The sequence below is a fragment of the Lissotriton vulgaris genome, chromosome 7 (assembly GCF_964263255.1).
Source record: "Lissotriton vulgaris chromosome 7, aLisVul1.2, whole genome shotgun sequence".
In the NCBI taxonomy this organism is placed as follows: Eukaryota; Metazoa; Chordata; class Amphibia; order Caudata; family Salamandridae; genus Lissotriton; species Lissotriton vulgaris.
In genome coordinates, this window is record NC_141695.1 from 135,739,901 (window position 1) to 135,766,908 (window position 27,008).

Consider the following 27,008-nt stretch of genomic DNA (forward strand, 5'->3'; position numbering starts at 1 on the left):
TTACATAGTCTACAATTCGTATGGGTTTCTTGAAACTCCCATGGCGGAAGATGACATAGGCCTGGCATGGATCCAAATCTTGCTTTAATGAGCACCTGCTTATTTTTTTCCGTCCACAGAGTTTTCAGATATTGTTGTATCTCCTTCTTTTTATAGCCGTTTAGCACCGTCCAGGCATGTTTTCTATTGGTAAGGGTAGCCTTGTCCTTTAGAATGGATAAGTGGTCTGCAGCTTTATTAATGATTTTCTTAAATGAAGACTTGGTTATGTTTATTTCCCATATTGAGATAACCCCAAGTTCATTAATCGCATCTCTAAGATAGAGAGCTGCACTAGAGTTAGTGTCCTTCCTTATTTCTCTCCATAGGAGCAGTGAGATCTCATTTTGATAGTCACTTTTTATTTGGTTCCAAACTTTAATAAAGTGGACTTGCCTTGCAACGTGTTGATTTGTTAGACCAAACTCCATCCTTATTTGCGCTGGGGAGGCATTCACTGGGAGTTGGAAAAGCGCTCGATATATTCAGGTTATAATTTTATTCAAAGAATCACTATCTTTACCCATTAGTGCTTCACTCCCATATGTAATTGTAGGTAAGAGTTTTGCACCAACAATACTCAGCAGAGGACCGTATGCCAGGCTAGGGAGAGACTTTTGCACAGTTCTAAATGCCGCAATTAGTGTGTTTGCTTTCCTGCTAGCGTCTGCTTTTTGAAGATGGTAATTGCCCTTTGCATCGAATAATACCCCTAGGTATTTGTAGACATCAACTTGTTCGATCTCCATTTTATCCATGAACCATTTAAATTTTTTTGTTTTATCTTTGATTTTTTAGTAACTACCATAATCTTGTTTTTTGTCTCATTTATAACCATTCCATTCTCTTTTGAGTTGGTATAGGTCCTTTTCATCAATCGCTGAAGGCCCACTTTTGTGTGGCTCATAAGTATGACATCGTCGGCATACATCAGACTTGTGAGCCATCTATCCGCTATTTTTGGCGGATGCGGATTCTGTTTGTCCAAAAGTCCTGGTAGGTCAGCAAGAAACAAGTTAAAAAGAAGGGGGGCTAAAACACACCCCTGCTTCAATCCTTCATTTGCTGGGATCTCAGTAGATAGTGTGTGCCCGTCACCCATCCTCACCCTCACCCATGTCTCTGAGTATAGAAGGTGAATTAGTTTGCACAGTGGAACCGGAATTTCCATTTTTTCGAGTTTCTCCCAGAGTAATTTCCGTTTTACGCAGTCAAATGCCGATTTGAAATCTATAAAACAAAGATGTAACGGTTGTTTTAATCTAAGCGATTTGTTCATAAGTAAGGCAAGCATCATTATGTTAGTCGTAGTTCCAAGTCCTTGAATAAAGCCTGGTTGGTTTAAAGGCATTCTTTTTTTTTCTGTCACCCAGTCAGTTAGTTTGGTTAGTATTAGTCTGGCAAATAGCTTGGCATCCGCAATGTTATCAACCTATAATTTTCTGGCAGTGCCCAATTTCCTTTTTTAAAGATTGGGGATATTAGAGATCCACGCCATGACTTAGGTATCCTTCCAGTCGACACGACTTTTAAGTACAACTTCTGTAGGATTGTTGCCCATAGCTCAGGATTTTCTTTGAAAAGCGCAAATGGAATTCCATTTGGTCCTGGAGTGCCGTTCCTCTGTTGTTTTATAAGTTTAATTAACTCTTCCTTTTCTATGGGAAATTGCATATCTATATCACTCTCTTGATAGATAGAGTCTGTCTCATTGTCAGTCTTACGGCCCTCTTGCATTTCTTTTGAGGTAGTGTGTATAGGTTCTTGATTCAAATGACTCCTTAGGAACTTGACCCATTCCTGCTCAGTTAAGGGAGATGCTTGTTGGGTCTAGTAAGGCCATTGATAAAGTGCCAAAAGTCTCTTGAGTTCTTCTGTTTACTGGCGTGGAATATTTTTGTCCACATAGCTTGTTTCGCTTTATTTTTCTCACTCCATATTAGTTTCTTCAAATTCTGGTTTAATAACTTTAAATTTCCAGGATTATCAGTTTTTAAATACGATTTTTTAGTTAGTCTGATAATCCTGTTTCGTTCTTTCTTCAATAGTCTTATTGTATGTGGTAGATTTAGATTTGCTTTGTTTTCATTTTTCTGGGCGTTCCCATATTTAGACCTTTTCTTTCCTATTTGCCATTGTGTTGTAGTCAACATCCCAGTCAGGTTTTCCCATTGTTCAATCGCTGTATTTGTTACAGTGTCTTTTAGGCATTTTTCCACGATCTTTTCCACTTGCTCATTCATTTCGTTTTTATTACCCAAATTCCAGGTCAGTTTTTTGTAGTTAGTAGAACCGCAAAACCCTTGGACCGTCTGCTAGGTCTTATTCATAGTTGTTCCAGGATCCGTTAGTATTGACTGCTGGGCATGATCACTCTCATTTACTTTCGTTAGTTTGTATGAGGTGATACGTTGAAGCATATGTACAGTTGTCATGGTGTAATCAATCCTAGATTTTGTCTTTTGCCCAAAATAACTATATCTGGGTGGGACATCCATTTTTACTCTGCCGTTAACTGTTCGAAGACCCATAGCTTCCATATCCTTTACAAGTTTCTGACCTATTTTATTTATATTGGAGTTGTTATCACTCCCTAGGTCCTGTTCAGGTATTAGCCATTGTTGGTTTTGAAGTTGCGTGGCTTCATCTCTTAAGTGTGGTGACATTAAGTTAAGGTTAAAATCCCCTGTAATCAGAAAGTCTGCTATCGGGTCCTCGAGCATACTATTAATTAGTACATTATTCAATATTCCACATGTTTTCTCCCTACTCTTGTTAGTGGGCAGTATATAGACAGTAATCAAATATATTGTCCTGGGTTTTTGATGATTAATTTTGTAGGAAAGTTTGGCCATCAATATGTTAGAATCATCTAGTTCCACTTGCTCATGGTTAATGTGCAATGCATTCGAAATGAATATAGCCTGCCCACCACTAGCTCGCCCACACCTTTGCTCTTTTTTTGCATTTTCATAGTATCCTGCATAACCATGTAGCATAAATGGGTTAGTTTCCCATGTTTCCTGCAGCACTACGATATCTGGGTTTCCCACTAAGGAGTCTATACATGCGTTGTGGATTTTCCCCCTCAAACCGTTAATGTTCCTTGAGCATAGACTTATTATTTGTTTGTTTGTGCTTTTAGCTCCGATTTGTAGTGGACTTCTGTTTCATTGACTCTGATTACTATGCAGTGCCAAGTTGATCCATTTTACATTTATTTCTGTGTTTCTTTCTACCTCTTTTTGCAAGGTGGGACATTCATTTTTTTCTGGAGATCTGCCAAGTGCATTTCTTAGGACTGATACAGTCTTCGTCCCTACCTTCTTTTGTTTCAGTGGAGTGTTAGCTCTTATAAAAGGGCTAGGGTAAACCTCAGGAATTTGTTTGGTAAGTATTATGCCCCAGGTTTTGAATATCTTTTGCTCCTTCATTATCTGATCAGCTATGGATATTGAAGATCGTGATATTAAGGTTGGGATCTGGCTATTCCGGTCGTCCTCCATAAATTGAACAGATATAATGTCATTAGTTACAATGTTGTTGAGTGAAGGTATGGATTTGAAAAGTCGCAGTAAATTCCCTCGATTAAGAATATCGTGTCTACCTCTAGAGCGGAATTCTGGTTTAAATTTGAGTTTCTCATTAGTTTCAGTAGTGTGTGATTTGCAGCCTCCATTTTTTTGTATGTTTCGTTGTACAGGTTACTGTTTTATTCCCATCCACACATTTGATCTGCAAGTAGTCCTAACAGAGAGAAATTGTGCCCTTCTCTCTGTTAGGACAATGTCTTTTATTGTATTTTTCTTCATACATGCTTTCAGATGAGGATTCATTGTTTCTGTCTCCTTAATAGCGATGCTTCCATTCATTGTATCAGAGTTATAAGTAGTTTGATCTCTTTCTTCCTTGTTTTGGTTTTCATCCTGGTTAGGTTCCATTTGTAGACTCTCTGGCATACTGTTTATTACTCGTACTTCCACTTCTCTATCTTCATCCCATATCTGGTTTTGTAATTCATTAATTTTTTCAGCTTTTATCGAACTATGAACATTTGGTGTTTTTTTTCCAAAGATAGGGAAGAAGTTGTTAGGTCCTGAGTTAGGAGATTTGAGGTCCTTAGGTGGAAAACTTGTAGTATTCAACTTCTGTTTCTCATTTTTTCTTGCTTTGCAGAATTTTTTCTTTTGGCGTTTTGTCATTGTTGAGAATCCATCCGGCTCGGTATCAATCGAATATTGGTCGTTTTTGGAGAGTTTACACGGGGCTTCACATTGGATTTCATTGTCCAGATAATCCTTTGCCTGTAAAATATGCATGTTAACTGAATCATCAAATTGTCTTATTAATTGTTGTGGTTCTGCGGGATTAGAGTTGTCCGTACCATCCCCAGGTATAATTTTTTTCCTTCCCATCATACTTGTGATGTTCGTTTTAGGATTATCCTTACTGTGATGGATGGTTCTTTTGGCATCATCTATTATGCTTGTTAATACTGCAGGTAAGGCTGATAGCTTATCCATGATAGGCACATAGATGCTGTCTGAGGATGTTTTTTCATTATCTCTTTGTACTCTGATTATCAGGTCATTTAATTGGGCCAGTTTGTTGTCAATCCCAGCCACATTATTTGCCATCATTTTTAGAAGGTCAATTTGTATATCCATTTTATTTGATTGGTAATGAAGGGCTTCCAGCGTAAGGGTTGATGTTTGGTAGAAAATATCCCAGGGTTTGACTACACCCTGGTGTTTTGCTCCAGTTTCTAAAGTTTCATCTTTAGATTCTTCAGCTCCAGTGGAGTCTAGTGTTTGCTCCCTAATTTCAACCTTGTTGACACTGTTGTCAGCCACTTCATTGGATATGTTGTCAGTCCGAATGCTCCTTTGGGATTCCTGTTGATGGTCTGGATGTATTTCAGTTACCTCAGAGATTATGCCCGACCTTTTTGTTATCTCAACGTTGACTTCAAAAGGGACCCTTTGTACTGTCTGCCCAGCTTGCTCAGTTATATCATGGCTGTTTTGTTGGTTGGATCCCATAGATTGGGACAGCAGTTTGTTTGCGGTAGTGACAACCAGGTTAGATGTTACAGCTATATTGTTATCTTTCGTCGTATAGCAATTTCTCATATCTTTTGAGGGTTGTTCTTGAGTTTTCCACAACTGTTGGACTACAATTTGTGTTTCTAGATCCACAGATTCATTTTCATTCCAGATAAATTCAATTTGGTCCAAATCTTTTATTTCTTTGCCTTTTTGTGACTGATATTGGGCATCAGTATTAGTATTAGTATTAACCCTTTCCATGCTCATGACGAGCTCAGCTCGTCATGATGCACGGTTGAGCTGTGCTGATGACGAGCTGAGCTCGTCATGAAACAATGGAAATAATCCAAAGTCAGCACAGCAGGGGAAAACACCTAGCAGCCAAGGTGTTAAGGGGTTTCATTGGTGTTTGTAATTTGTCTTTGTCTATATTTATTTCCAGAAATTGAAATTTGTCTGGTATTTTAACATATTTCTCGAACATCCGTGCAATCGGGGATATCAGAGATTGGTTCTGACCTGGAGTGTTTGTTTTTTATTTTTTTGCCTCATTTGATTGCTGTAGTTTTTTTGTACGTTTAATTGCTGTTCCTACAGTCCTTACCTTACCTGATCTCATATCTAGGACTGTGCTTTTGATTATATATTTGCTTTTGTTCCTTGTGGGTAAGATTCTGGTACAATTGTAACACTCCTGCGGAGACCTGCAGCCCCCCTCTTATCGGCACTTAGTTAAACGTAAGAAATGCCAAACTCCTCAGTGCTCTCCCAAGCCTGTCTACTCCATTTAGCTCTGGAACCTACCGCTTGCTGATCCACACGGCAGGTTAAATGGAGCAAGGAGCAGCTGCCATCAGGGGGCAGCACTGCAGTTAGGACGGAGTAAAGGCGGACTAGGCAGATTTAGGTGTATGCAAGTCCACAGAGGCTGAGGGGAGTGTTGTCTGAACCCCCAAAGCTCAACCTAATCAATTCAGTTCAGTTCATTCTAATCATAAACTTTCGTGAGGACTCCTGGGTAAGGGCTATGGGCTAAGGTCTGTGGACTTTGGATGCAAAGGTTTCCACCATGCCCCACAGACCAATTACCTATTATCTATTACCTAAATCCCCGGAGTAGGTACTAGAGTAAGGAGAAAACCCTACCTCTTCAATCGTGGTTAGGGTATGCAACTCGCAAGTCCGCAGTCCTTGATGTGCTCCTGGTGTATGGCAAAAATGGCAGGCTCCCCTCCCCTGCTCGGCAATGTTGTTTTGAAGAGCACTCACATCAGCCAGCCAACAGGAAGCAGCAGGTTAATCGCGTTCTAAATGGTCCATTTTTTTAAAATCCGCAGTTCTTAGAAATTCAAGGCTACAGGCTACATGCTCCAGGTTGCACGTTACCGTAGAGCAAACTCGCACTAGCACTGGCACAGACACAGATGCAGACGGAGGCGGAGGGGTGCTGTTATCTCAGCGCTTAGCCTTAGACTCGGCTCGGCAGCGCTCGCACCTTCTCACTCTCACCCACCCGCCCGCACACTACGGCTCTGCCCGCTCTTCTCAGCCCTTCTCTGCCCGGTCCTCCCACACTCGGGTCTCCCGTACCTGCGGCGTGAAGCGAGAAGCGTAAAGCAAAACACACAAGGGCAGTCCAGCATGGAAATCAGTGGGAGGTCCGGTAAATCAGGTCCGGTAATCAGTGAACCTTGCCGCTTGCCGCTTCCGCTTGTGCCCCGCTTGCTCGACCGCCGTGGCTCCCTCCGATGTGGCGGAGCAGGAGATGGGGGGCAGGACGGGTGGCAGAAGCAAGAGTGTTTCAGTGATGCGTCTCTCGTGAACGTCGTCTTTCGTGTATGGCGTTTTAAGAGTCCAACTCTGACTCCAACTCCAACTCCGACTCGTGAGCTCGTGAGCTCCCTCCAGTGACCGGTTGTATTACTTAATCTACATGAACAGTATACAGCCTCTGCACCCTACCCTTACCCACTGAATTGATTTAGTACTATCTGTTGAAGACCGCTCTTATATCATTACATCTGTTCTCCTCGCCCAAAGGTTATTTCCTTTGCTGTTTAATTTTTATTTTTTCCATCACTCACCCTTATTTTTCATTTTGACCTGAAGAGAATCTAGATAGGAATTGATTTACTTCTCTACATCATGTATTTTCACTCCTTTGTACAGGTTTTAGGGGCACTTATAGTTGCATGGAGATTGTTACCAGACGTAGGCTTTACATCTAAGATCAGAGGGGTTGCCATCATTATCAGATGTCCCCGTAGCATCATTACCAGTAGGGGTTGCCATCCATTTTAGATGTCCCCGCAAGTTTGTAAATAGTATATATGGTTTTTAAAGTACAGTATTAATTGGTGTCTTTTGTACATAAGGTAATGTTTACATTGCGTAGGTTTGCACATTAATATAGGACAAGTTTTTAGAACAATAATTGACATTGTATATAAAGTGTTTTTAAGTATTTATATTATACTTTTCAACCAATTTGTCTGTATGTACTGAATTTAATGTTTACAAACTTTAATTAGTTTTCATCAGATGTCTATTAACAATATAATACTGTGTTAACCATATTTAAGCATTCATGCAGAAACATTCTTGCCAACATATATGAATTTATTCAGTTATTGATTTGCATTCGGGTGACATAAAATATTGAAATTGGCTATTGCCCACCTGTATTCTCTGATGTGCCTTTGAAACGCAGTAGTTTTTTTTCCATGTTCAATGTAATCACATGGTGTGCACTAGCACTTTAAAAATTCAGGCTTGATGGGTAAACATTTGACTGTGCTCAAGGGCATCTGCCCGAAACGCGTCAGTTCGCTTTTGCTGCTGAGTTTGCCTTATTAAAAATCCTACTTGCCTCATACTGGATTCGTTTGGTCGTCTGTTTCGTCCTGGGGACCTGGGGCCACAGTTCGGCTATTCACCAATCTTCGTTTGAACGTGAAAAAACGAAGTCCAGGCCACTTTCCTTTAGTTCAGCGTGTATTTATTTAGTACAGCTCACTCGACGCGGTTCGGAGAGAATATCTCCTTGTTCACGAGTGCGAGTGTCGGTTTGAATACAGTTTTTATATACAACATGTGACATTTCACCACAGTGCTCCAATAGAAAACAGACTCCCTTACTGTGTACTTTCAGTGGGAGCTAGATAGCAGACTCACAGTTTGTACTTGAAGGAGAAAGTTCATTTCAATAAACATCTTTGTGAAATATTTCGGTGTTAGCACTAAATAATTTCATTATTGATTGATAAACTCTCACCCTCGTCATAATATTTTAGAGCTAAACAAACCATAAAAAATTCATGATGTCCTGACTTTTTTAAATAAACATTGCCTCTATAAGAGGCTACATGCCGCCCCAGTGGGCTAAACAAGTTTATGCAGGAACTGAGGGAATAGGTGGCAGTATGTGAGTATTTGCTGGTTATAATCCTAGTTAAGTAGTAGTAGTAACTGAACTTTTAAAGCGCGTGGTTACACTTAGCAGTGTGTCCCGGCGCTGTACTGCTGTGGAACCCATCCTGGCCTGTTCCTGTGAGGCGCTCACTCCTGGGCACCCCGAGGTGAAGCCAGGCATCCTTAGCGATTAGGCCCGGTGTGGAGATTAAGCAAGCTATTGCCCAGAGTTGCAGAGTGGGGCCCATGATTAGAGTAGGCACCGTGGCGTGAATTATCGGGTACGCGGAAAATTGAGCCCAAGACCCTGCTGCAACGAGAATTGAACCCTGGTCTGGGTCAGATGTCTTCATCAGGGTCTGCCGCTCTAACCAGTGAGCCACACTTCTCCAACCATAACCCAATATAAATTGCAGTGGTAACTCACAGTTTTCAAATGCAATAGTATCAAGCCCCAGCGATCTAATCACAAAAATCAATAACAACCATCCACAAAAAGCCTGGCTCTCATTCATGCTTAGGTACCAAAAAACCCTCTGGGCCGGTCACTCCACCACGCACCGCGCACACTCCCCGTGGGTGTGCCCAGGCTGCCCCGTTCCCGCCGCTGCCCGCAGCTGTGCTGCTGACCACTAGGCGTGGTCTCAGCTTCTGGAGCGCAGCGCCGCTTCCTGCTGCCTGCGTGACTTTTCCCCTGTTGCTCGTTGTTTCCTGCCTCTGTACTCTCGTTCTGTTCCCCCTGTGTTGGTGCTGCTTTCCCCTGCTGTGCCCAGCCTTTTTCTCTTCTTTGCTTGTTTCTTGCCCAGTCCGCCGTTTTTCCCGCTGTGCCCCGCCGCGCTTCCTGCCACCTCCCCGCTCCCCGCCGCTGATCCCCTGCGGCCCCGCCCCCTTCCACCTGGAGCCTTCCCATTCGCCGCCCCGCTCCCGCCTCCCAGCTGCCCTTCCCTCCGACTGGACCTTATAGGGAGGAGGGCACGCAGTGGTGATCTGTGACCTCTGTCCCTCTGGGCCGGTCACTCCACCACGCACCCCGCACACTCCCCGTGGGTGTGCCAAGGCTGCCCCATTCCCGCCGCTGCCGGCAGCTGTGCTCCTGACCACTAGGCGTGGTCTCAGCTTCTGGAGCGCAGCGTTGCTTCCTGCTGCCTGCGCGACTTTTCCCCTGTTGCTCATTGTTTCCTGCCTTTGTACTCTCGTTCTGTTCCCCCTGTGTTGGTGCTGCTTTCCCCTGCTGTGCCCAGCCTTTTTCTCTTCTTTGTTTGTTTTTTGCCCAGTCCGCCGTTTTTCCCGCTGTGCCCCCGCCGCGCTTCCCGCCACCTCCCCGCTCCCCGCCGCTGATCCCCTGCGGCCCCGCCCCCTTCCACCTGGAGCCTTCCCATTCGCCGCCCCGCTCCCGCCTCCCAGCTGCCCCTCCCTCGCTCCGCCCCCCCCCACTCTCCTCTTATGGCAGAGTGGCAAATGCGCAGTGTTGACGCGCAGCGGGCGCGCCGAATGAGCGCCTTAAGGTGCGCCAAAGGTAAGCCCGTCTGCGCCCGTCCGCGCCTGGACCACGCCCAGTGCCAGGACCCCTGGCCCCCGCAGACCCCAGCCCACCCGCCGGACGTACGACGCCGCCACCCTCAACGCACTCAACGCCGGCCGAGTCCCAGGCTGCTACCGGGCCACCCCGAGACGCACCCACGGACCCTTCTGCTGCAACTCCTGCAAGTTCACCTGCATCCGGACCTGCACGACTCCAGCAGTGCCCAAGACTTTGACGAGCAACAGCAGCAGCCACCTGAAATGCATCCTACTCAACACCCGCTCCATCCACAGGCACGCCATCGAGATCTGGAACATGCTCGACACCACAGCCCCAGACGTCGCCTTCTTCACGGAAACCTGGATGAACGCCTCCTCCGCGCCTGACATCGCCTTCGCCATCCCAGACGGCTACAAGATCATCCAAAGGGACCGCATCAACCACACCGGAGGAGGCATCGCCATCCTCCACAGGAACACCATCCGCATCACGACCAACACCGATGACACCCTCACAACCGCAGAGCACCTGCACTTCCAAGTCCACATCAACCCCAAAACCACCCTCAGAGGCACCCTCATCTACAGACCCCCTGGACAACGCACACAATTCAGCGAAGACATCTCCGACTTCATCAGCCCACACGCCCTCTGCTCCGCTGACTAAATCCTCCTAGGGGACCTCAACTTCCACCTGGAGAACAACAACGACCGCAACACCACCACCCTGCTGGATAACCTCGCCAACCTGGGACTCAAGCAACTGGTGACCACCCCCACCCACTACGCCAGACACACACTCGACCCCGTCTTCTCAGCCAGCAAGGACATCGCCTTCAGCCACGCCACCGGACTCCACTGGACGGACCACAGCTGCGTCCACTTCAGCTTCGCAAGGACCATGATCCACCACCACCAGCAACAGGCTGCACGCCGGAACTGGAACAAGATCACAGCTGACCAGCTCGCGTCCTCCCTGAGCATGAACCCTCCCACCTGCACAACGAACCCTAGCCAAGCGGCCACCAACCTCACGAAGTGGATCAGCGACTGCGCAGACGAGCTCGCCCCCCTGAGGACCCCGCCCAGCAGACCCGGCAGCAAGAAGGCCCCATGGTTCACCGACGAACTCAAGAGCTCCAAGAAGAACTGCAGAGCCCTCGAGAGAGAACCTGGCGCAGAGACCCAACACCGGACAACATGACTGCCCTCAAGCTCGCCACCCGGAAACACCACCAACTCATCCGCGCCACCAAGAAAACTGCATTCAAGGAACGACTGGACAACAACGCACACAACAGCAAAGAACTCTTCAACATCGTCAAAGAGCTCTCCAACCCCAACGCCGGAAACAACGACATCACCCCTTCGCAAGACCTCTGCAACTCCCTCGCCTCCTACTTCCACAACAAGATCGCAGACATACACAACAGCTTCAGCACTCAACCGACGAACACCACGACCGAACCACCGCCCCCCACCACCACCCTCCGCGCCTGGACTCCGATCAGCACCGAAGCGCCGTCAGCACGATGAACTCCATCCACTCCGGATCTCCAACCGACCCCTGCCCTCACCACGTCTTCAACAAGGCCGACGCTATCATCGCACCCCACCTGCGGGACATCATCAACACCTCCTTCGACACCGCGACCTTCCCGGAGAGCTGGAAGCACGCCGAACTCAGCGCTCTACTCAAGAAGCCATCGGCTGACCCCACCGACCTCAAGAACTACCGCCCCATCTCGCTGCTCCCGTTTCCTGCAAAAGTCATAGAGAATTTCGCCAACAAGCAGCTAGCCGCCTTCCTCGAGACGAACGGATCCCTCGACCCCTCGTAGTCTGGCTTCCGGGCCAACCACAGCACGAGACCGCCCTGATCGCAGTCACCGATGATATCCGAGCGCTGCTCGACAACGGAGAAACAGCGGCCCTCATCCTCCTCGACCTCTCCACGGCCTTCGACACTGTCTGCCATCGTACCCTAGTACAATTCCTCAGCAACGTCGGAGCCCAGGAGAAGGCACTGGAGTGGATCATCTCCTTCCTCACCGGAAGAACACAGAGAGTCCACCTCCCCCCATTCAGATCTGAAGCCACCGAAGTCATCTGCGGCGTCCCTCAAAGCTCCTCGCTCAGTCCAACCCTCTTCAAATCTACATGAGCCCCCTCGCAGACATCGCACGCCAGCACAACCTCAACATCATGTCCTACGCCGACGACACCCAGCTGATCCTCTCCCTTACCAACGACCCCGCCACCGCCAGAGCCAACCTTCACGAGGGGATGAAAGAGGTAGCCGAATGGACGAAGAACAGCCGCCTGAAACTGAACTCAGATAAGACGGAAGTCCTCATCCTGGGATCCTCACCCGCCGCTTGGAACTACTCCTGGTGGCCCCCCGCCCTAGGCAGCGCACCCAAACCAACAGACCACGCACGCAACCTGGGCTTCATCCTGGACTCCTCCCTCTCCATGACCAGACAAGTCAACGCCGTCTCCTCGTCGTGCTTCAACATCCTGCGCATGCTACGTAAGATCTTCCGGTGGATCCCCACCGAGACCAGGAAGACGGTCACCCAGGCCCTCGTCATCAGCCGTCTGGACTACGGCAACACCCTCTACGCCGGAACCACCGCCAAACTCCAGAAGAGACTCCAGCGGATCCAGAACGCCTCAGCACGACTCATCCTGGACTTCCCCCGTCGCAGCCACATCTCCGGACACCTGAGAGATCTGCATTGACTCCCGATCAACAAGAGAATCACCTTCCGTCTCCTCACCCACGCACACAAAGCCCTACACAGCCAAGGCCCAGGATACCTCAACAGCCGCCTCAACTTCTACGCTCCCAAACGCCAGCTTCGTTCGACCAGCCACGCCCTCGCCGCCGTCACCCGCATCCGTAGAGCCACCACAGGGGGACGGTCCTTCTCCTACCTCGCCGCCAAGACATGGAACTCCCTCCCCACCCACCTCCGCCTGACCCAGGACCACCTCGCCTTCAGGAAGCAACTCAAGACCTGGTTGTTCGAGCAGTAGCAGTCCCCCCCCCCCCCCAGCGCCTTGAGACCCTCTGGGTAAGTAGTGCGCTATATAAATACGATGATTGATTGATTGAAAAAAAGTCATCATTCATTTCTCCAACATATCGTGAGCTTCTTTCCATCCTGTGCCTTAAACTCTCCTACATTGTTGCGTGCTTATCTAGGATCCTGATCGATACTGTGAACTTATGCCCCTATTCGGCTATAAATCCATTTATTCCCTATATTGGCATAACCGTTCAAGTGCAATATTCAGTAACTCATCTCTGGCCTCACACGAACAGAGCCACATTCCAGAATAGCTTTCTCTGCCACTTCCTTTGCAACCAATTAGTGCAATGACAGAGCAGAAGTCACTATCCGAGATTCCTAGATTAACACTCTGAGTTCTTCAACAAGATAAAAACTCAGCAAACCTGGAAATCCCCCTTGCTGTGTTTTGATTAGTAATAGAACTCTAATAAGCAACTGATAAGCGATCACTTCCTAGTGACATCTATATTGACGTCTTATGTCCAGCAAACTTACGTCAAACAAGGCACCTTTCAGGTATAAATATTACCAACGTTGCCTTAAGCAAGCGCTGCTGTTTACGCTAATGCCATCGCTGATGCTAGCTGTTGTCTCATTGCTAGCTGCCTCAATGCCATCGCTGCTATCTCGCTGCTGCTGAAGAAGCTGTCATGCTGAAGATATCATAGCTGCTATAGCTACTGCTATCGCTGCTAACTAGCGAAAGATGGTGTGGTGAACCTAGGAGCTGAACAGCCGTCCCCTGCAAAGAGCCCAGCAGATGCAAGCTGCCCGCGGACGCTGTCCCCCCTCCTCCTCCTCGACGCGCTGAAGAGAGACGCTGTCTTTCTCCTGCCGAGAAATCCAGCTCCAGCGTTTCTGGTCTACCCTTGCGGGTGACTGGGATACCGAGTTTCCCTGAGGGAGATACCAGACCTCCATCATTCTATTCAGAGGTATGGTGTTGACTAAACCCTTAGTGAGAATTCTTGAAGCAAACCTTGGCAAAACCAACTTAACTTAAAGCTACTTACTTACTCCCCTCCCAAGTATTAGGCTTAGGTCAGGTACACTGGGGTAGGCGTAGTTAGAAGCACCAGTTGAGTATTTTAGCCTAATGTATATATGACTGTATATATGTTTTATTACTTTTAAACCATTGTATGGCTAAGAAACCATATCAATGCTTTTACAGTATTATCTCGCAATACTTATCTTACTGTACGTACTTTTTATCATAACAAGTCTTGCAATTGTGGCAATTCATTTCTCTTGTACGAGAAGAAAGACTGTTCAATAAATGTTAACCCTTTATTGACAAACGCCCGTCTCTCTATTCTCTACATATTGTGAAAGTAATCTGCACTAACCTGACTGAGTAAAATAACTGTCTATTGTTTCACACAACCCTAGAGATTGACTTTTGATCTGAGGAGCAAAGTTGTCATGTTGCACGGTTGTTGGAAAACTGAATCCCTTCTTGTCTGCGCCAGGGAAGCTGATCACTTCCTATTTCAGTCAAGAAAGTTTCCAGTGACCTCTGAGCTAGTTGGTAACAAACCCAATTAAGTTTAGCATAGTCAGTAGAGGCCTGGAAGATCCGCACTTCTACGTCGATACTACTGTTTATGTTATTCCAATGCGCAGGGCCTATTGGGATAATAGGAACTACACTACAACATATACACTTCGGGGACCTGTAATAAAGTGAAATAAATTGAATAAGGTGAGTGCATGTCTCGTTCATCCGTGATTCATACCATACACTACATACAAGTTAAAAACCATAAGGGTAAAGGCAATAACTTATTCAATAATATACTGAAACAAGGTCAAAGACCACAGGGTTCATATGACAAACCGCTGTTGCTGGCTACCCTAGATGTATGGCTAGCGCTTCATCACAATTATGGCCATCGGGTTGCATTGTATGGTACTTGATAATGAGTCTTGATTCTAGTCTCCTTAGCTCCTGTAGTCTGTCCCCTCCCCTTTCTCTCACCAGGACATGGTCAAGCACACAGAAAGTGATGAGGCTGTTGTTACTATTGTGATGGGTGGCAAAATGCCTAGCTACCGGATATTACCAATCAATATTCTTTATAGCCCTTAAGTGTTCCAACACCCTCTTCTTAGCTGGATAGATCGTGCTGCCTATGTAAAATTTGTTGCACGGGCATCACAATGATGCATAGACTGCATACTCTGTGTGGCATGAGAAATGTTTAAGGATTTTGAAGGGTTTGCAATCTTTCCCATATACATGGAATCCTTGAATAGGATCTGCTTTACTTGTTGTGGGGATCTGTGTCTTACAGATCATATCTTTCAAAGACTTGGGTCTACTGTATGTTATCTGAGGGTATTCTTGGATGCCACTTGCCATTTCTTTGTCAGTTTTTAATACGCCCCAGAATTTATTAATGGCTCCCATAACATCCCTTGACTGTAGGTTATAGTCAGTAATCAATCTCGCTGTCTCTGTACCTTTCACTACATTGTTATCGGATCCTTTTTTTTTTTTTATTGAGAGTTTAAGCGGTATCAAAAAGCAAATACAAATGGTTATACAATAATTAATGCAGAACAATTCATGAAGAAAAACAAATCTGATCATAAATACAATTCGATATTATTACAGAGAGCGAAAAGGAGGACCATAGGAGACAAAAATATATAAATATATAAATATGTATCATAAAAAATATAGCCATCACTACATATAAACACATAACCACAGATTTTACCGACAATCTATATATTATGTCAGAGCAGATCTATCAATATCAAATCACCCACAATCCAACCCGACTGATTAAAAAACTCTACCCTCCCTCCATACCTTCAGCGGGGCCCAGATTTTACAGCCAAAATCCCGCAATTTCCTACCTTTGTGCAAATAGAGCATAGATTCAATATTATGGATAGCAAGGAGCCTGGCCAACCACATTGAGAAGGTCGGGGCATTTGGGTGCTTCCAGGCAGCTGACAGCAGGGTCTGTAGGACGGCCACAGCCAGGAAGATGAATGCCTCAGTTTCTCTGCTACTAGGACCCAGCTTACTGTCGGTCCCAAGAATCATCACTGTTGGGGATAGACTGATCTTAGAGCCTAGCAACCCCTCTAGGAATTTCTCGATCTCGGTTTTAATTACAGTAAGTTGTTCGCAAGAGGAGAACATATGTAGCAGGTCAGCCGAGCCTTGCTGACATCTCGGGCAATTGCTATCCGTCCTCATACCCCAATCATATAACTTAGAAGGAGTGTAGTATATATTGAAGAGAGTTTTAAAATGCTGTGCCTTCAGATTGGAGGACCGAAGCACCTGCCAATCCATATATAGAGCTTTATCAAGATCTGCATCTGGATCTTGCAGTTTAACTGCCCAGGCTGTCTCATGTTTCTCAAGATCATCTGGCAGCTTTTCAGTTAACTCCTGATATATAACCCTAATCCTATCTCCACCCCTCAATAGATATTCAAGTATGGAGCTACGAGCTCCAAAATCAGTGGCCAATCCAGCAGCCTTAAGTGTTCGCGAAATCTGAAGATACTTGAAGCTATGACCAGTAGGCAACCCGTATTTCTGCTGCATGGCATCAAGTGTCGTAATATTGCTATTCAGTATTACATCCCCCACTGTCTGGATACCCTACTGTTCCCATATTTTCCAAGCCCCATCTGCGCTCAGGTTCGGGAAGAAGATTTCCACAATGGTGTATGTGTGTTAATCCTGGGGATCTGTAATGATTTTTGCAGTTTTTTCCACACTTCCCAAGCGCCAAGGGGAACCTTAAGCCTGTTTTTTTAAAAATCTGCGACCAGTTTTTCTTAGTAATGCGCCTACGGCTTCCTTCCCCAGTAAAAGTTCATATATTGATGGGGGGGCATACAAATAAGAGGTCGGGTCCAGGGTGTATTTTTCCCTAGGTGTAGATTCAAATAAGATAGACATCTGAGTCAATAAACAGGCCCAATGATAAAATCTTACATTTGGAACTCCTAAACCTCCATGTTCCTGGGGGAGAGTAATGTATTTAGCTGCCCTCCTTGTCTTACCATATTGCCACAGGAAGCTGTTAAAGAAGTTTGGGCAGCATGGTCATTTTTAAAACATTTGTCCTACCTATAAGGGATAAATGCGATTCATCCATACGCTTCAAGTCTAATTCTATTTTTTTGAGGAGTGGATTAAAATGATCTTGTACAATTGAGCCTGTAGCTGCATTAATAATTACCCCAAGATAAGTTGCAGAGTTGACATATCGCTGATCCATTTTGACTATGTCCTTAGAGCATATCACCTGTGTTTTTGCCTCATTTAGGCGATACCCAAAATAATATCCAAATTGCTTGGTGACTTCCACCAAAATTTGCATGGTCTCTGCAGGGTCTGATGTAATAACTGCCAGATCGTCGGCATATGCTAATATTTTTCTCTCAAACCCGTTGGTTATTACCGGCTTGATACTGTGATTCCCCAGTATCTACCTAACCAGCGGGTCGATATATAATGCAAATAAAATAGGCGAGCAGGGACACCCCTGACGGGTGCCTCTGCTTATCGTGATCTTATCTGAGCTCTGACCCATCATCTGAATATGAGCCACCGGGTCACAATACATGGCCTTGATAGCCGTCAGGATTTTAGGACCAACACCTCTCTCCACGAGGACATGCCAGAGATATTGCCACCTAATGCGATCAAACGCTTTTTCTGCGTCGAGGATGATCATGGCAACTCCCCTCCCCCCTCAGCATAGGCCTCAAACAACGAAATTGCTCTTCTAATGTGGTCCGTCGTACTGCGACCTTGAATGAACCCATGCTGCCAGGGGGAGACAAGCCCACCAATGATCCTCCCCAACCTCGTGGCCAAGATCTTCGCGTATAGCTTATTGTCATTATTTATAAGAGAGATTGGCCTGTATGACCCAGTACTTTCTTTTGGCTTACCCTTTTTGTGGAAGACGACTATATTAGTGGCCTTCCATGTTTCGGGAATTTTGCCCGTACAGATAATTCTATTAAACAGGTCCAATAACAGCGGAGCGACTTCAGCCGAAAAACATTCATAGAGCTCCAGGGGAATGCTGTCAGGACCAGCCGCTTTGCCAGCAGCCAGATTAGATAATGCTTCCCGTACCTCTTCAGCCGTTATATTGCTCTCTAGATTTGCCGCCTCAAGTGGTTCCAATTCCGGGTAGCGACCATCCAGACCATCCAGACAAGCAGCCCCTGCTTCTTCCTTATACAGAATTTGGTAAAATTTTGAAAACACCGATAAGATATCTTGAGGCTCAACAAAGTCCTGCCCCTCATCGTAGATGCTATTTATTACATTTTTAACGCTATCTTGCCTGATTCTTAGGGCCAGTGCCCTCCCAGCCTGCTCCCCTGTCTCATACATTTTCCTCCTATACGTCCAATATTCTGTTGCCGCCTTTTCAGCTAACTGTTTCTGCAATTCTGCTTTAATCAGACAGATTCTGGTTTGACTCTCACTACCTTCCTTCCCTTGTGCCAGATCAAAACAGTGCTGCCCTTCTGCCTTGACTAGGTCTGCTAGGAGCTTATTCTTCCCATCCTGTTGTTTTTTCCTTGCCTGGGCAGTATAACTAGTGACCTCCCCTCTTAATGCTGCCTTGAAAGAATCCCAGACAGAGTTCCTTGAGGCACTGTATTGATTTGCTTCAAAGAACTCACGAGCCCATTTCTGTAAATGTTCCACGAATGGAACATCAGCCAGAAGTTTCCGGTTGAATGTCCAGAGCCTTCTTTTTCCTACTGATCCTAGACCACTATATCTAATTACCAGTGGACTGTGATCCGAGGGGACCTTAGGGAGCTTCATGATATTAACCTTACCAATTTCTACCAATGAAATTAAGAAATAGTCCAGTTTACAATACTTCTGGTTAGGGCATGAGAAATAAGTGAACCCTGGATCATCAGGATGTTTTGTCCCCCATATGTCAGTTAAGCCATGTGAATGCATCATTGAGAGAAGTGACCTGGAAACTCTTGGCCTGCTACCAATATACGGTAAACAAGAAGTAAAACATCTTCCCTTGCTGCAGCCGGAGCAGTTAAAGGTCCTATTGACACCTACTTTGCCAAGGCTGGCTCACTCCTGATTGAGGAGATCCAAGTCCTGGAGCGAAGAATTTCACAAGAAATTGATTGGGTAAGGAGATCGTCTATGGGACCGATGGCACTAGCTAGAACGCCTGAAAATAGTTCGGCTAGGCCTATCATGCATAGTTCCGATCAGACATCATTTCACCCTACGGACACCATAACAAACAGCCCAGAAATCACTATTGACGTCCCAAGCGATCTAGAGGACATGAGCCTAATGGTGTTACCCAATACTCAAAACACCCAACCTATACCACCACAGAATACTGAGGTAGCTCGAATCGTAGAATCCAATAGCGATAACAATAAGGGAGCTAGAGAGGGAGCGATTCCAAAGAAAAAGCAAGGGCCACAAAATCAAGAAGAACCTAGGTCCAAAACCCCCAAATCCAAACAAACTAGAGGTAAGGGGAGGAAATTAAATGCCCTTGCCTCAATGGGGGTTAGACCAGGAACTCCATCCACTCCCAGACCACCCAAATCAACCCCACCCTTACAATCTACTGACAATCTCCCATTAGACACCTCCTCGGATGACATCACTTTGGAGGACATAGGCTCACTGCTCAGGTCTCTATTAAGCCCACTAGAGGCAAGACTGATTAAGATCGAAGCAAGATTAGTGAGCATCGAAAAGGCAACGGTGCAATTCGCTGATGCTAGGAAAACCGACAGCAATATCACTAAGACATTAAAGGAGGGTACAGGCTCTAATTCTGCTAAAAACAACAACCTGCAGGCTGTATCAAACTCCAAACCATCAGATCCAAAACTTGGATCCACACAACCTGCAAAAAACAATGCATTAAAACCTACTGTTACACTTACAGTCCCGACACCCTCACAGCAACCTAATACTACTACTCCCAAACCGGCCTCTTCATCAAAACCAAACCCAACTCCTCTGACTAAAGCCAAGGACAACCCCCCACTTGAGGGAGAGAAGCCACACTTCAAACGAAAACTACAGTTTGTAAACCTCCCACCAGAAGCAGCCCCCTACACTGTAGTTTTGGCTGGGGTACCAGAACTTGACCCCCCCACATTTGAATCATACACCTCACTCAAGAATAAATAATAGACCACTACCGAGAGGTACTGCGAGTGATATATCCACGACAAAGAGAGTAGCATAGTGGGGCATACTAGGAAGTCCATCAGAGGAGATTACATTTTGGTCTCTTTTAGAGACCCCAACACAGCTGCATATATTTGCTCCTGTGCTACTGATGAGGACTTCGGTAATACCATCCAAACACTTCCCCTCTCATTTTTCTACCCCTCCAATCCTTATGACTCTGAGGATCACAGGTGGGGGCACCACCAAGAGTTATTGGAGGGTTGGGAAACTTGTCACAGACATTAACACTTATCCTCCTTATAGGGGGAGACCAACTGAGTATATCTCTGGTTACGGGGATGAGGCGGGGTGGGAAACCGTCACCAGGAGGAGGAGGGGGGGAGGTGGTCATAGGAGGGGAATACCTGGACCATATAGAACGCACTACCCTGCCTATCTACCAACACAGAATCGATACAGCAACTTAGATATGGTAGATTGACAGACGGCCGGAGAGGGGAACGCTGCTCCTGCAACCTACCCAACTACCACTAACATACCTGCAGTTTCCATATGCGATATAAATTCACATACACTGGCGGGTACATTAATAACAAGTTTAGGTGAATCGACCCAGATCCCAGCCATGGTGAACCCTCCCTCACTCATTGCCACTAGTCCATTGGACATCACACATTCATCCTTAACTTATAGGGCCCACCAAGAGCCCACTGATATTGCTGCGAGTCCGCCGCGCGCCCAAACACCACACATAACAGCAATTTCGTGGAATGTAGCAGGGCTCTCTAGTAAATTAGACTGTCTAGAATGGGCCTCCTACATTAGATCTAAGAATTTAATACTCCTGCAAGAAACCTGGGCGCGAGAAACAATAGACATAACTGGCTTTGCTTCCTTCTCCAAAATAGCCAAGTGGGGGGGAAAGGGGAGACCATCTGGGGGATTAATGATAGGGGTAGCAACGGATCTAGGTTGCCAAGCCTCTGATAAAGAGACCGCTTCCGACGATCTGCTGGCTGTCCTACTAGAATGGCCGGACTCAACAAAGCTATTAATTATTAACATCTACTCTAGGCCGACCCAAATGCATAAAGAGTCGCCTACCATAGATGAGTTAGCTAGATTCCTAGAGGGCATTCCGTGCGATCTCGCCTGTCTGGTCGGGGGCGATTTTAATTCCCACTATGAACCCCTGCCCGGATTACGCGACGGCCCCTCCCTAGATGAAGATTCCTGCTGGCTTATACCTGAGACGGCGGCGCCACCGCCAAGGGCCTGGACTCCACTAGCCCTACAAATAAATGCCCTTACTCTGAATTTCGGTCTTAGGGCATGTAATGGCCGTTGTAGCTCGGATATACCCAGTAACCCGACCTACAACAAACCTGGTAGTGAATCCAGACTTGACTACATCATGGTCAAAACCTCCATGTGGCCAGCAATAGTTGACTTTAAAGTGTGCCCAAGAAACGATAGTGATCATAATTCCCTGGAACTGACTTACTCCCTTCCCGGTAGTAAGGACACATCACAGGGATCTGGGATTGATAAGTCGGGTCTCCTACTTGAAACTAACCGTAGGAAAGTGAAGTGGGAGAAGTTGGCTAGCAGTACAGACAAACTACCCCGCCTCTATGAAAAGTTAATTCCCTTACTAGAGAGTGCCTTTGATCTGGGCATTAAAAACCCAGACGAAGACACCAGAAGGGAACTAGCAATAATTCATAAAAATATCACAGATTCCCTCGAACAAGACCTGTTTACAACTTCCATGAAAAGGAAGGGCTATAAGCCAAAGACCTCCTGGTATAATGCTACATGTAGGAAGGCTAAGGCTCATTTGCTATCTGCTATAAAGGGACGCCTTAGCAGGGAAGTAATTCGCGAGAGAAGAAATAAGTACAAGTCCCTCCTAGTGAATGCTAGGGCGGAATGGGACTACGACTATTGGGAGAATCTCGTGAAGGCATTATCAACCAGAGACTCACGCAAATTTTGGCGTGTAGTAGCGAATGGTACGGGTGAGTTATCATCAGCAATAGAACCCAACATAGCCGCCTCGGTGTGGCAGGCCCACTTTGAAGCATTATATGCTGAGAGAGGTCAGGATTCTTGTACCAGGAGTCTTCTGCCCGCACCTACCCCTTCGGGGCTGTATTTACTGAAAAAGAGGTAAGGGAGGCCATTAAAGGTTTAGCTGCTGGAAAAGCCCCGGGGTTGGACGGGGTCCCGGGTGACCTGTTCAAACAGGAACCAGGGATCGGGGCACCGTACCTCACACTGATATTTAATGCCATCCAGGAGGGAATGACTGTGCCCGATACTTGGACGGGAGCAGAGGTAGTCCCAATCTAAAAAAAGGGATCCCCCCTGCTCCCGTCCAACTATCGACCTATCAGTCTGATAGATATTTCTCAAAAACTTTTTGGCAGACTGATCTTAAATCTTTTGCAAGCGTGGATCCAAGAAATGGATATCCTGTCCCCATACCAGGCAGGATTCCGGGAGGGTGTTTCCACCACAGACCAAATATTTAGGTTACAACTGCTCTATTGGAGAACAGCGATAATCGAAGGCGGTAGTCTCTATACCATCTTTGTAGACCTACGTGCCGCCTTCGATTTGGTGCCTAGAGCTAGGCTGTGGAATGTCATGAAAGAACTCAATGTCCCCGCCGACATCCTGGCAATCCTGATAAGACTCCATACTAACAACTATGCCCGCGTTAGGTGTGGCAAAGGTGGAAAATTAACTGAGCGGTTCCCCGTTCGCAGAGGTGTAAGACAGGGTTGTGTACTTGCACCCACCCTGTTTTGCATCTTCGTGAACGGGGTAATTGCCCACCTTAACAGGATTGCCAACTCGGACGCCCCCAAGTTGACTGGCAACAGGGTGCCTGCAATTATGTTTGCAGACGACACTCTGTTGCTGTCTAAATCCCCTATGGGGATTCAGCGCATTTTGGACGGCTTCCTTAACTTCTGCTCCGACCGGGGACTGGAAGTTAATCCCCAAAAAACAAAATTCATGATTTTAAATCCCAACTCCCGAAATAGAACCCCTCCCAAGCTAGGCATGGTTCAATTAGAACGGGTGCATTATATTGAATACCTGGGGATTACTATAAACGAACACTTAACTTGGTCAACCCACCAGGCCAAAGTGACCATCAAACTGGCACAGTTGGCGGGTGGCACTTTGCGTCTGGCAAACAAATCTAGCTATCGACCACTCACCCCAGTCATTCACATATACAAAACACAAGCCAGGGCAGGGGTCACTTACGGGGGAGAGTTGTGGGGATACACCCAGTACCCCAAGTTACAGACCACGGAGAACAAGTTTTTGAGACAGGTAGCTGCCCTCCCCCAGAGCACCCCACTACTACCACTAAGGTTGGATTTGGGAATCAGACCCATTACAGAGGAGCTAGGACTAAAACCCCTAAAATTCTGGAGGCGTTTGTGGTCTAGCCCAGATCTCGCAAGCTATAGAGAAGAGCTACAAGAATTCCTGGAACTACGGAGCACAAAGAGGATTCCTTGGTTGACTTACGTCAAGGGAAGGTGCGAGGAAATGGTATTCCCGGAACTATGGACAGATCCTCTCAATTCCTGTACCAAGATCCCAAAAAAGGCACTCGCGAATACCTACTACGCCATGATGCTCACCAGAGCCTCTAATGACACTCGTGAGGGGTCTCTGACAAACTTATTCTTGAAAATAAAAGATACCTATTCCCTTGAAAAAACTCTAGATGAGATTTCCCCTGCATTAACCAGGAAACTGTTTTTACAATGGCGTTATGGATGCCTTCCTCTAGCTTCGTTTACAGCATCTTGGTCAACCTGCTCCACTACATCAATTTGCCCAATGTGTGCACACCCGAAGGAGGACGACATGCATGCGGTCCTTTTCTGCAAGGGCTACGAGCGGAGCAGGAAATATTGGCTTGTTCCGATGCTCAGGAACTTGGGTTTTAGATCTCACCAAACCGCTTATAGAGTCCTAAAATCTGATCTCTCCCCTCCTATCGTTTTTGCACTGTCAAAATTTTTAACTTCCCTGTGGTTCACCCGTAGCCGAATGATGAAAAGTCTGGTATAAATGGACATGATCAGCGGCTTTCCACAAATGTCTTATCTACATTTTAACTACTTCTTATAAATTTGGATCACACTATGTTTAATAAGTTTTTAAATGTATGTATTGTTCTACATCTTTTATGATCTGTGATCGAAATAAAGATTAATGAAATGAAATGAATATACGGTACTCTTTTATTCAAATCTATTGAAATATTAAGATCCCCATACATCAGAATGGATACAGGCCAGGTTGACCCTCCAGTATTTCAAATACTGCTGGGTCACCCTGATTTGATCCGTAAATCCCACAGATTGTTAAACCACACCCCAGTTCTGCCAAAGCCAATGTACCCAAGGGATCCAATTTAGCTTGTTTACCCCCCCAACGTTGTTTTACCTAGAATTACCACCCCCCTTATTGTTGAAGTCTGAGAGGAGCATGACAGTATCTCAAAGCCACCAACCCTTAACAACTTTCTTGTTGCCCAAGGCAGATGCGTTTCCTGCATACACAGAATATCGATGGTTTCCAAATTGACAAACTCCACCAGTCTAGCTCTTTTTCGCCAATCGTTCAGCCCCCCTATGTTGACCGAATATATACTAAGGCTTGACATCTTTATTTTTCGATCGTCTCCTAATTTTTGTTACCAGGGATTGAATAAGGACAATATCCATACCATATACATTATGCCTCACAAGTCTGAACTTTATACCGCCTATTCTCAATTTTTTTATGCTTTCCCCTCACCTCCCCCACCACCTGTGACCCCTACACCCCTCCTTGGAACCCACCCCAACCTCCATCCCCCTCTCCCCTCCCTCTCCCTCTAGAAGCGCTCAGACCGAGGTCTGTGCGTTGATGGATAGGTGCAGCAGCATGGTGCATGGATGCAACTACCGTTTCAAAAACAAACAATATGAATAAGATATCCTACTCCCAGAGCCCCCTACCCCCTCACCAAGCTCAAAACATAAGATCAAAAGAAAAATAGAAACCAGTGGCATTTCAGGCCGTACATCCCACCTCACTGATACCAAAAGTTCCCAACGCCCTTCTAGTCTCTCATCTACTTTTTCTCAATGTATAGTTCACAAAGAGTCCAAGAACTCCTTTGCCTTTACCTCAGATGAGAAATATTGAGTCTTGCCATCCCTCACTACCTTGAGTTGTGCTGGATTTACTAAATAGACCTGCATATGCTTATCCTGGAAGGGCTTGATCAGCTGCCGAAGTCTCCATCGCCTCTCAACTGTTACGTGGCAGAATTCTGGTTGAACAAAAAAAGACAGGCCCTCACTAGTTCTTCTTGCATCGGGTCTAGCCTTGTCAGATATAATTTGCCTGAGGATGACGTTCCCGAGAAAAATTAAAACTGACCTTGGCTTGTCGCTAGCTGCCCCTGGGTGGGCTTTGAACGGGGTACGATGGGCTCTCTGGATTTCAGATGACCAGTTCCAATCTGACAGCTCCGGGAATGCATTCTTGAATAGGTTGATCATGAAGGCCCTGATATCTGACCCCTTGACCCCCTCTGGTACCCCCAGTAGACATAGGTTATTGCGTCTTAGCCTATTTTCCATATCCTCCAGTTTCCACTGGATGTCAACAACCTGTGCTGCCTGGGAGTCAACTTTGAGTGAAGCCGAAGCAGCTTCTGATTCGGTCACCACAATCCGTTCCTCTAAATTGGTAACCCTGTCCCCAACATTGGCATGAGCCTTAGACAGTTTTCTGACAACACCTTGCAGTTTACGCATTGCTGCCTGTGATTTCCTAGTGTCCTGTCTGGCTTCTTCCCTGTGTGTGAGAATAGTCTGATAGATAACGTCCAGCAGGGGAGGATGGGAGGCAGATACCTCAACATCAGGGGTACCCTGAAGTGGCATAGCTGAAGAATGATCCCAGGCCAGATCCATGAGCGATTGAGCGTGAACATTATCCTCGGCAGGGGGTCTTATAGCCGTGCTAGGCGGGGTCTGTTCCAGGTCGCTATCTGACTCTATGTTACTGCCCTCTTGTGAAGAACTCCTCTCATCGGCAGACCACTCTACCTCTTCAGTCAGGGAATGGAAGCATTCACTACTATCCTTCTCCTTTTCCTGTTCACTATCCCTACCATCCGTTAGAGTCATTAGGGCGAGAGGAGGACATAAAAGTGTAATATATTTCTCCCTGCCATCATCCCCTTTCACCAGCTCCTGGCCAGTAGCAACCTCTGGTAGCTCGTTGTTCACCAGATCAGGTACGCACGCTGTTTTAGGTAAAGCCACGCCAGTAACATCTTTGCTAGTTACAGTCATGCTGTCTTGATCTTGATCATCTGTCCCTGTCCCAGTAGGCTCGGGGGTCCCCTGAATTACAGCTTTGCCCCCTACATCAGACAAGTCAACAGAGATCACAACATCCTGTTCAGTTGACGTACATTCCACAACCCCCAGCAGTGGTGCACACACAGCGCTAGTACCTGGATCTGTTACTGCTTCCTTAGCTGGTGAGTGAGGCGCTGCCACATTCCTATGACTTTTACAACTGCGGACAAGCAGCTCCGATATTGAAGGAGTCTGCCTTGATCGCGTTGACGTTTGTTTGCCCTTTTTTTTTGTTCGGGCGTTTCTG